At 45.1% G+C, this 10,584-nt stretch overlaps 1 long non-coding RNA gene across 1 annotated transcript; it reads left to right on the forward strand.

Moving 5' to 3' along the window:
- Positions 1-4,254: 4,254 nt before the first annotated feature.
- Positions 4,255-10,313, forward strand: LOC115409799 (uncharacterized). Its single transcript, XR_003934022.1, has 3 exons — positions 4,255-4,323; positions 9,666-9,670; positions 10,304-10,313. It is a non-coding gene; the product is annotated as an uncharacterized LOC115409799 (long non-coding RNA).
- The last annotated feature ends 271 nt before the right edge of the window (positions 10,314-10,584 follow it).

The raw sequence follows: 10,584 nt of genomic DNA on the forward strand, positions 1-10,584 counted from the left end.
CAAATTTTATTTAGTGCAGAAAACACAATACAGGGAGTGTTCTTGTGCATTCTCACCTCGGCCACCATTTCTGAAAGTCCAATAACACATCATAGATCGAAAATGTCAAAATACACGAGAGGGAATTCATAGTCTACAACGTACAGATGTGGATTTCACATGCCTTCACGACAGAAACACAACGAAAACAAGTCGGAGAGGTTCACAACAACAAAGGTAAGATTCCCAAACAGAAGAATAAATAAGTATCAATCATTGTGGCAGAAGAAGTCATGAGGCTTTAAGAATATTGGTGGGTTGTGGGATGGGGCCCTGTAGAGCTTCCTGATTGGCAGATGCCTCCCTGAAAGGATAGTGGTCACTGATTGGCCGTGCTGCGAAGCCAACGCCTCAATGCCACGTTGTGGACGTACAATCATCTTGGCGACAAATTAAAACCCCACTTCTGATTGCAGACAGAACGGCCGGCCACTGAGATGCACCGGATTGAATTCTTCTTCTGGGTTTGTTTCGTTTTTTTTTTTTGCTTCACGGCACTACAGACAACATAAAGAAGGGATGCACAAGAAAGAGATTATCTAAATATACGCGTTTCTGTTCTCTAAAGTATGGCTTTGATGTCACTTCTAGGCTGTAAAGCTGCGCCCCAGTATCACTGTGGGCGCACCGCACCAATTACTTCTCTCTATCAAGTACATTATATTCTTGTCAAGCATAATAAGAAGTGGATGTAGATAAGCATGTGCAAGCAGAGGAGAATATTAAGTTAGCAAGCATGGATTTAGGGAGACGCTGTACAGATGCTGCCGAGTGCGGATGGTATGTACAAAAGCCTTGGCCGCTGTTTGCCAAGCTCTTGCCTTGCCGTGACGTCAAGGGGTTTTTAAAGAGGATGTGGGGGAATTCACTTAAGAAGTAAACGCGGCTCCATTCATGATCAAAACAGTGAGACCAGGATTTTTTTTTTTTTTTTTTAATCATTATCATTATTAATGTTCCACCCGTTCTTCCCTCGTTCACAGCGAGGCACACTGTGCTCACCGAACCCCGCCTTCGGTTGCCTTCAGGGGCGAAAGTGAAACGAGGTCAGGATAACAAAGCAAAGCGAATACACAGCATTGACAAAGGAAGAAATAAAGAGAGACACAGGAAACCAGCATCCTGACATGCTGTGATATGTACCGGCGGAGGTGGGGGGAAGGGAGCTGAACGTCTCGAATCATCCAAAACCCCTGGCCTCATTCTGGACGAAAGGCCAATTTCTGAGAATCACATCCATTTACATCATTTAACAGTTTATTTAACAAATTAAACAAACTACGGGTGAGCCAACGGAATCATTAAAAGAAAATGGGATATCCCTTCGTTTTCATGAAACTCAAAAAGATCAATGAGAAATTCTGCTGTGATGGCTTTGTCAGATTGAACACACATTGAGCCCTTTCCCCTTGAAAACACAGTACTGAGGCGTTCAGGTTACACTAATCCACTGCAAGTAGAGGTCAAAGCTGCGGGCCAAGGTGAAAAGAATCACGGCCGTCGCTCCCGGGAGGATCGGACCGCCGAACTTTCAGCCGAAGGCCCGGCTTTTGATCCTTCGGCCTCAAATCCACGAGGCTTATCGCAAGTTGCATTTCACATTGAGGTGACCAGCGCGGCATTGTATTTTCTGTGGTTGTGTCCGTTGCCAGGCAGCATTAAGGGTCCTCCGTGTCTGACAGGTAGCTATTTACAACCTGCAGACACAGAGTCTGCTTTCAATTACACAGGTCTGGCCTGATAACGGCGGATTCAAGATCTTCTTCTTTGCAGACATTGTACATCTGGTCATATTTACTTGCCTTTTCAAAGACATAAGATTGTTAAAATGTTGCAAATTTGCCATATTTAAGAATGAAAAAGTGAACTTAATGCAACCACAAGGGGTGTGGAGCTAACAAAGACTTGCCAGATCGTCCACCGGATCTTCCCTCTGTCGGTTCTGATGACCCTTGCAGATCTTGCCTTGACCGGAACCCTTCACGGATTACTTTGCAGAAGTAATACAATCTTGAAAATGTGCAACATTGGATTACTTCAAACAAAGACTCGCCACCTGAAGCTGATTGAACTGCTGACCCTTTCAGATGACTTCTTTGAGAATTGGACTTTGCAAGATTATAACACTTTTATCAAAAACCGGGTCAATGTGACCACAAAGTATACAGGGCCAACGAAGAGCTGCCACCTGATGCCCAAAGCCTGTCTGATCGGGTCCATTGATCCTCACAGATCCCAGATGAGAGCCTCCTGAACAGCTCTTAACACTATTTGCGTAATTTTCATGATGCTTGTCAAATCTGAACGTTTTCATGCAGAAAATATCACACCGGTGTGAAGTTAAAAAGCTGCATCTGGAAGCCTCCCGATGCTCTTACGGGTTCGGTTTCCCCTCGTCTCCAGTTCATCGAGTGCTTTTTGCAATACGTCTGCAAAGGGTGATTACGTAAGAGCGCAGCACTCAGTAACAAGCTGACTGAGAAAATATGCTTTCAAGGCCTCTGTGGCACTCAGAGGCTGTATTGTACGTTAGGATGTGCTTTGCATTCATCGTCGGAGCTGCTCCGAGCCGCCGGACTCTATCTCGCAGGTACACAAACGAGGCTAAATCCCAGCGGTGTCCGAAAAGCTCAGCCGGGCTGCATTTGTAACTGGTTAATCCTATCAGTTCTAGCAGCAATGCATCTAAACCGGACAGATTTATTTTTAAGGAGGGCTGTGCTCGCAGTGCTTGTACTGAGCAGCAGTGCCGGCCAAATCAAATCCAACTAAATCCACATTATTATTACGTGTATGTCAGGTAATTATTTGAGAGCCATGTCAAATCTGGTTTGGAGGGACAGAGAAGGGAGGGGAGGCGTGGTTGATATCAAACTCCAGTAATGCCATCGACAAATCTCATTTATGCTGTGAGGGAGGGGGGAAGCGGCGGCACCGTGACAGGGAAGAGCGAGCGAGCGAGCGAGCGAGCAGCAGCGCAGGCCGGCCGGCCGGGTGCACTTTCTTGAGCGAGCGCTTCCTGTCCTTGAAATAGAAAGGAGGTTACATTCCAATAATAATTCTAGTAATTAGTGAGATTGGTATTAAAGCAATGGAGAGAAGGTCTGGCTTCAAAGCGGTTCAGTGTGCTACATACATTGAGGGTACCAGGGAAACGCAGGTGGATGAGGAGTGTGCCGCCCTGTTAAACATATATACAATACTTATATATCAATTTATCGTACAGTGTGCTTGTATATTTACTGCTGCAGGTCTGATTGACGATAAGGGGGCTGCCTTTTCGGAAAACTGTCCTGGTGTTCAGAGTCTTTCTTCCCGTCTCTGGTCTAAAGGTGAGCGGGCTCAGGTTCACGGCCGCCATTCCTCCTCAATGATTATCAAGTGTTTATTTAAGGACGCCGAGGTTCGGGTTACCTCCCGTGTAACCCAACGCCCGACAGGACCGGGGAGCGCTCCGTCGCAGACGGACGACGTTTAAGCGAGCGTGACTTATGGCGCGGAGGCAACTCGACGCCGGCTGGAGATCTGAGGGTGCGTCTTTCTATAGCGGTGACTTTCTGACCGGCCGGACCGGAGAATATTTCTGGCTGTGTAAAGATAGTAGCGAGGTGCGAAGGTCACGAGCCGCAACGCGGCAGCAATGCACTCGCGCTTTACTCTCAGGCCTATTTCGTTACACGCGGATCCAGTTCGCACAGTTTCCAAACGTGTCCCGGGTGTTTAATCGGATTTCAGGATTCAAGTTAAGTCAGTATTTCGAAACAAGAAATCCAAGATTTTAATAGTTTTCCCAACAAATTTGGTTTTAAACTTTAAACAGAAACTACACCAAATATCTGAGGAGTAAGCCGATAAAGAAAAGGTTCATTTGGAAACAGATCGCCTGGCCTTACATCTTTAATCAAATTAAATCCAACAGTTAGAATTATTCATCACGGGCGCTTGTCCTCGGACTATCGGTAACAGAGGCGCTGACACCCAACCTGGCTCAGGCGCCGTGAAGATCTAATAACAAAGTTCATTTAAAACCGCCTGAACGTTTTTGTTTTTTTCTTTTGGTGAATATTTAAACGGGTTTCCACGGTTCGGTCCGTTCAGTATGAGAAGGGGGCCGAGAAGGCTGACAGGTTGTTCCAAGATGTGGACACATCTACGCCTGATGAGCACTAACGCGTGAATCGTTAGCCGCAGAAGCACGCCGGCGGTATTTAACGTTCTCAATCCCGTATCGATCTCGCCTGCGGCAGATTGCCTCCGAGTTAGCAGCCAGTTTCCATGACCACCGTCACCTGTGAGGAGACGGCGGCTTCACGCCTGAGACAGAGAGGGGAAGAAAGCCCCATCGCCGAGAAGGAGGCAGGAGGAAAAGGAGCGAGAAACTCCGGTTGTGCGTTGGGGTTCCCAGAGGGACGTGTGCTTGTCGTGTGCGTCAGCAGAGGAGCGTGGGGCCGGTTGGAGGGCGTCACTCAGGGTGAAATGGAGGGACGAAGTTCAATGAGGTGACGGGAGGTTATAGTATTTTCTCATGCTAGGTTATAAATCCCAAATCTTCCCCTCTTCACTCACATCTTTTCCTTCTTTATTATTTTATTTTTTTTTTGTTGTTGTTGCCCTTTCCACCCTCATCTTCCTCCTGCTCTCAGCTGATCTCTCATGCAAAAAGGCGTTTCATGACACTTTGCATAATGTGACAATAAATCCTGAAGGGTTTGAATCCCTGCGCCGTCACCCCAGCCCACCCCACCCCCCTCCCTCCCCAAGCAACTCTCAGTCAGTTATTGTATTTCTGTACATCAGCGGAAAGTTTTTTTTTTTGTTTTGTTTTTGTTTGTTTTTTTTTGTTTTAATCTCTTCTCCGGTTATCATCAGTCACTCTACTTCTTTTTCTTCTGGAAACGCCTGAACTGGTTCTGGATGGCGAGCGCTGCCTTCTCCGTCTCCGGCGCCTCCAGGTCGATGTCGATCTCCTCCTCCTGCTCCTGCGGCTTCACCGCCGATGCCTTCTCTGGAGGAGCAGAGGTCAAAAGGTGGAGGTTAGTATGCAGCGGAGCGAGCGGGACGTGTCACCGCCTGCCGATATCTCAGTTTATTAGCGGGCGCTCAGTCGATTCTCTGCAAGTGGAAACAGTGAGGCGGGACAAAAACTCATTTATAGAAGGTTCAGGGAGGGAACTCACCCTGAAATAAAGAGCAAGGAGACAAGCTGCAAGACATCCCACCTGCAGGACGCTTCAGAATAATAAAATCTGTGTTTCTACGGCCTCGTTTAAACAACGAGTCAAGTGAAAAAAAAAAAAAAAAAATTGCATATTCATTTCAAGTTTTGCCTTCACAGGACAACATTTTGAAGAAAATATAGTAAAATGCAAGTTTTTAGAAACTCTGCTGCTGTTTGTTTCTGCTATCGTTTCTGTTTAAAGTGCATTGGTGTGTGTGTGGCAACTATACATAAACAAACAACAGCTCCCACTAGTGGCCCAACATGGAAGCTACAGCGTTTACAGCATTTCTGCCATCTCCCGTAAACAGACATCTTTTTCAAAATGCTTGTTGTGTCAATACGAAACTTTCATGAAACTAAAATACAAGAACGGGCTTTCACGTGAAACTTTGTGTAAACAGGGACTGATACACAAGTGAAGCAGCAATGAATTATTATCGATTTTTGAACATTTAAAATCGAATTATCAACATTTCAAAACACTCGAAAGTGATTTAAAAAACAACAATGTTATCCAGGAATGGAGATTTTTGACATATACTGCAATCAGAAAGGTTTAAAGATCATCAAACATTTTTACAACATTAGTAGCTTCTAGTGCAGATGAAGCTTCATGAAGCTTCATGAACCACTGTCTTTATTTTCTGAAGCCACTAGATGGCGCTCTTAATTCTAAGATAGCAGCTGAAAGACTGACAATGAAGTATGCTCTCAAACATTTCTTGAACAGATAGCACCATCTAGTGGAGTCAGAAAATAAAGACAGTGGTTCATGAAGCTTCATGAAGCTTCATCTGCACGTCACTAGTAGCTTCTACAATCTTACTGATTGTCAAGAGAAAATCAACTGAAACTCAGATAAAGTGACTAATTCCTGCCCCTTCTGGTGACACCTGGTACTGCCATCAGGCCGACTCGACAGTGGATGTCGATTAGACTGAGCACACAGAGTTTAGCTTTCTCTTTTAATCTTTGGATAGAGACTTATTTCACACATCCGTTCTGGTTCAGAGCTGGGTTTTTTTCCTACAACTTTCAGTCCTAATTATATACACTTGGCAGTTATATTTACTTGGCAAAGTATTTTAATCATTTAAACTGTATTGTGTTGCTAACAGCTTGTTCAATGGTGTGAAAAAAAAGAAAGCACGACTATTTCTGTTTCGGTTTAAGGAGGAAATAAGGTGAAGAAGAGCTGCAGACTCTCAGTGTCTGTTAGGAAGTCAGTGTGAGGCGATGCTGCGTGGCGGTCCGGTCTGCAGCCACTCCTGAGGACAGCGTGGATGAACAAACAGCACATCCTGCAGACGAGCGCAGCCGAGCAGAAGAGCTCGTCCAAAATCCTGAGCGCATTAAAGAGCAAAGGAACATTTTGTGACACTAAAGATGTCACTGAGGGCAGAGCTCATTCCCCCTTAAATAAACCATGAGCCCGACGCGCCCGGTCGACCAGAAACGTCTTCGATGACCGGGACCCTTCACCGAGCTGAAGGACTTTGTGGTTTTCACTGACAAGACGCAGAAAGCTCTGCAAGCAATGAACAAACTGAACAGAGATTTACAGTATTCAGTAGAAAAACTGAAAAATAAATCAAAATGTAGACCATAGCGGTGCTGACACTGTGGAGGTGGATGTAATGCTTATTACTGGTTTATTACTACTTGCGATATTTCCATATTAAATAGAAAAGCTGTGCCGTTGGATTGCACGGTGCAGCGCCAGCCTTTCCGCCTGCTCCTCTCTGCCCGTGCGACGGCTGAGCGCATGAATCAGAGCATAATCGATAACCTTGGGCGATGTACTGTACATCTCCGCTGTACATCCTCTCCACACGCGCAGACCGAGCTGCGAGCTGCCGTGCAGGTGAACCAGGCCCCGGGCCGCCACTTCGAGACCTTTATGCACATTTCCCTTTTGGTACATTTGAGCCCGGAAAGAACAAGCGAGAAGCAGGAGGAGGAAGCAGCGACATGACGAAAAAAGACAGCACGTTACGAAATATTCCTCCACATGCAGAGAGAAGCAAACACACAGGGGGGGGGGGGAAAGTGGATTTGTCCAGATCTCTTCAGTTCTCCGGTGCCGCATTGCATCCATAGGTTGGGAAATTCTCCAGAGCTGGAATTGGTTATTGATGAACAATGTTGCACAAAAAAAAAAAAAAAAAAGAAAAAAGTTCAGCTGCAGCCAACTTGTCCTGGCTGACACACTGCTGAGTGCTGCCAAAATGCTGCCGGTTGCTTAGCTCATGGAAAATCAGCAGCCTGATCCCCACATCCAGCAGAACGGCAAACATCTTGTATTTGAGGAAGGTCAAAGACGGGAAGAGAGGAGACGAGGAAAAGAGTGATCGCTACAAAGAATTAAGTTCAGGTGGATGAGAAAGACGATGTAAATAAAAGGAAGGAGAACTGCAGCATTACCGATATCAGCACAAAATGTAGTTTTAATTCATATTTAATTAAAAAAATAAGGTTAGAGTTTCTTTCTTTAACCCAAACCCCAACATTTGGCCCCATTTACACATTTCAAGTGAAAACTCATCATTTTTGAGAAAAGTTTTGCGTTTAAATGGCAGAGACGATGTCCAGCGTGAGCAGAAGCGGTTTTCATAGGAAGCAGCAGCATTTCAAAAAGATGCAACACGGACTCACAGAATGTCACTTCAGTCAGTTCAGCTGCTTTTTCAGTGCCGTTGAGCAAAGTTTTCATGTAGCCAGACCGCCAAAATCCAACCGAAGTTTTACACTTTGACTGGAAAATATCATGGAAACGGGGCCTTACAGTTTTTGCTATTTCACTGAAAAGACCCATCAATAAAAAAATGATTCGATCGTTATTTCAACTTATGTCCAAGGAGCATGTGGTGCAAACAAGTCCAAAGATTCTCTGAAATTTTTCAAGTAAATCCTTCATAAAACGATTTTAAAAGACGACTTCAAAATTCTCGAGAACAGGCACGCTAATAAACTCATTTACTGAACTGAGAGGAATAAATTTATGGTTGAAAGCTGAACTTTCCATGACATTAATGGCGCTGATGGAAAACTACAACTGTAATAGAAAAAAATGAAGTTTGAAATTTGAGATTTAAATAATAAAAACTAATATAAAAACCTGGAAGACCTCAATAGATGATAAATTTGGGTCAATTTGTGGTTTAAGTAAAATAATCCCAGCAGCGTATGACAGTTAATGTCGAAGGATCAGCAGAGAGAATAATTATCTTTTAATACTAAGATAAATGAAATCCATGAGAGGGCTTTAGATTTAAAACCACGTTTCCATGATGTATTTTGGTGAGAGCGGCTGTGAGGAGGAGACTCGATCCCCCAGGCGAGAAGAAGGACTCAGCAGCCGGACGGCGAGTCCCTCCATCCCCTCCGGCAAACCGAACCCCGGACGCGTCTGAGGTTTGATGTGATCAGCCGGGAGAAGCGGGTAGCTGGGATTCAACCATATGTAGTTTTTATAGTCTTTGCAGGTTGGTGGATGAAACGCTGAACGGGCAGGTTTCTGTCCGCCTGTTTCCCGATCGCCTCGCTTTCAAAGCTTCATCTGCGCTAATAGACGAAGAGAGACTCCCTGAACCTTCTCCGGGGAAGCGCCTTCAAAAAAAAAAAAAAAGCACTTTTCATGAATAACGCTCTGAAGAGTTGCCAAATCGGACAAAGTTGCAAATTGCGGTTTAGTGATCCGTCACTTAGCTTGCCAGTCGAAGCAGCGCTTTTCCTTCGCCAAGAAGAAAAAAAAGTCTACAACTTAACCTAAAGAGCTGCTTTTCTGTAACGGAATAGATGAAATCCAGTTTGAAATGTGGTGAAACTGTCGCCCGTCGTGTGAGTGAAACGCTGAGGCGTACCTTTGTTGTCAGCTGCAGTCGTCTGGCTGCTGTTGGCAGAGTTGGTGGACGCCAGCTGCAAGAAGAAAAGACAGAAAAACAACACTTTAAGCACCCCGAGCTTCATCTGGACACATCAGCATCTTTGGTTTAATAACTGACTTCAGCTCGAAAAAAGAATGAAATTCCTCCAACGTGATCCAGATTATCTCTCAGGAGGTTAAGTTAGGCTGCTAACCTAACACCTTGTTTAAAGCTCTGAACCAGTGAACCCCTACATTTACAAACCTACAGTAAATATTAACTCAGTCTTTCTATCTTTACCAAGTAGTTTCTAACTTTTACTCCCTGGCAGATAGATTCTGAGGCTCCGTTTACATGACATCAATTCAAGTTAAAACTTATTGTTTTTGCATTTTTCTTTCGAAAAAGCTCTGCATTTTGCACAGAAATATTTTGAAAACTATGTTCATTTACAGCACAAAAGCTGAAGACGGCGTAGTTAAGCATGACAGGCCACTGTTTGTGGCTTTTGTAATGACACCACACACACATGCACGCAGAGAGCGTTACACTGTAAACACTAAGGAGAGTTCATGGAAACTCATATGAACAAAGAGAAAGGGCTCTCGATTTCTACAAAGATGAAGTCCGCGCATTTTCAAAAAGTTCCTTTTTACCCCCATTTCCAGTGAGACGCAGTTTGAGCATTTTGAAACTACTGCATGTCCCCCTTTTCTACGGACAAAGAGTCCAAAAGTTCCACCTTCGAACTGTTTCAGTGGCACAGCGTTGTCGTGTGAACGGACGCCCGAAACGCAACACAAGTTTTCTGTTTTCACTCTTGCAAACAGGGTCTGAGTGAGCGCTACAAAGCCTCACTGCAAAGCGCCAGAGTGAAGCTCATTGCTGGAGACCACGCCCACTGGCCTCTCAAAGACATCCTCTACCTTTCTTCCATATTTTTCTGTTTTCACTTTATCAAACTGATTTGAATCAAATCGAATTCCTCTTATATGCAGACAATGATCACTCCTGAAAGACAGGAACATGGTGTAAAACCTGAAAAGCTCCAGAGGAGTCCAGGACCCTTCCCAGGACCCCTCCATGGCATGACACGATTCCATTTTTCCAGACAACCGATTGTTTTCCACACTTGGTCCGAATGGAGCGACCCTGATTTTATTAATAACTGATGCAGCTCCGACACCGGCGAGGATAAATCTGTACCCGAGCCTGCTTGTGTAGCATCTTCTGCCAAACAGCGCCGCTGCCTCAGAGTCTCCGAGACGCTTCCTGGCAGACCGAGACGAGAAGCAGACGTCTGCACGGTCCCGTCTTCTTGGAACAGTTCAAAGAACCCAAGGACTCAAAAAACAAAAACAAAAGAGGTGTGTGGCGTGGGGAGAGCAGGGCGAGGAGTCAGGGTCGGGGTTTCCTGCCTCCCTGACCTGGTCCAGCAGTCAGGGTTAGGGCTGCAGC

This window comes from Salarias fasciatus, chromosome 3, assembly GCF_902148845.1.
Source record: "Salarias fasciatus chromosome 3, fSalaFa1.1, whole genome shotgun sequence".
NCBI classification, from domain to species: Eukaryota; Metazoa; Chordata; class Actinopteri; order Blenniiformes; family Blenniidae; genus Salarias; species Salarias fasciatus.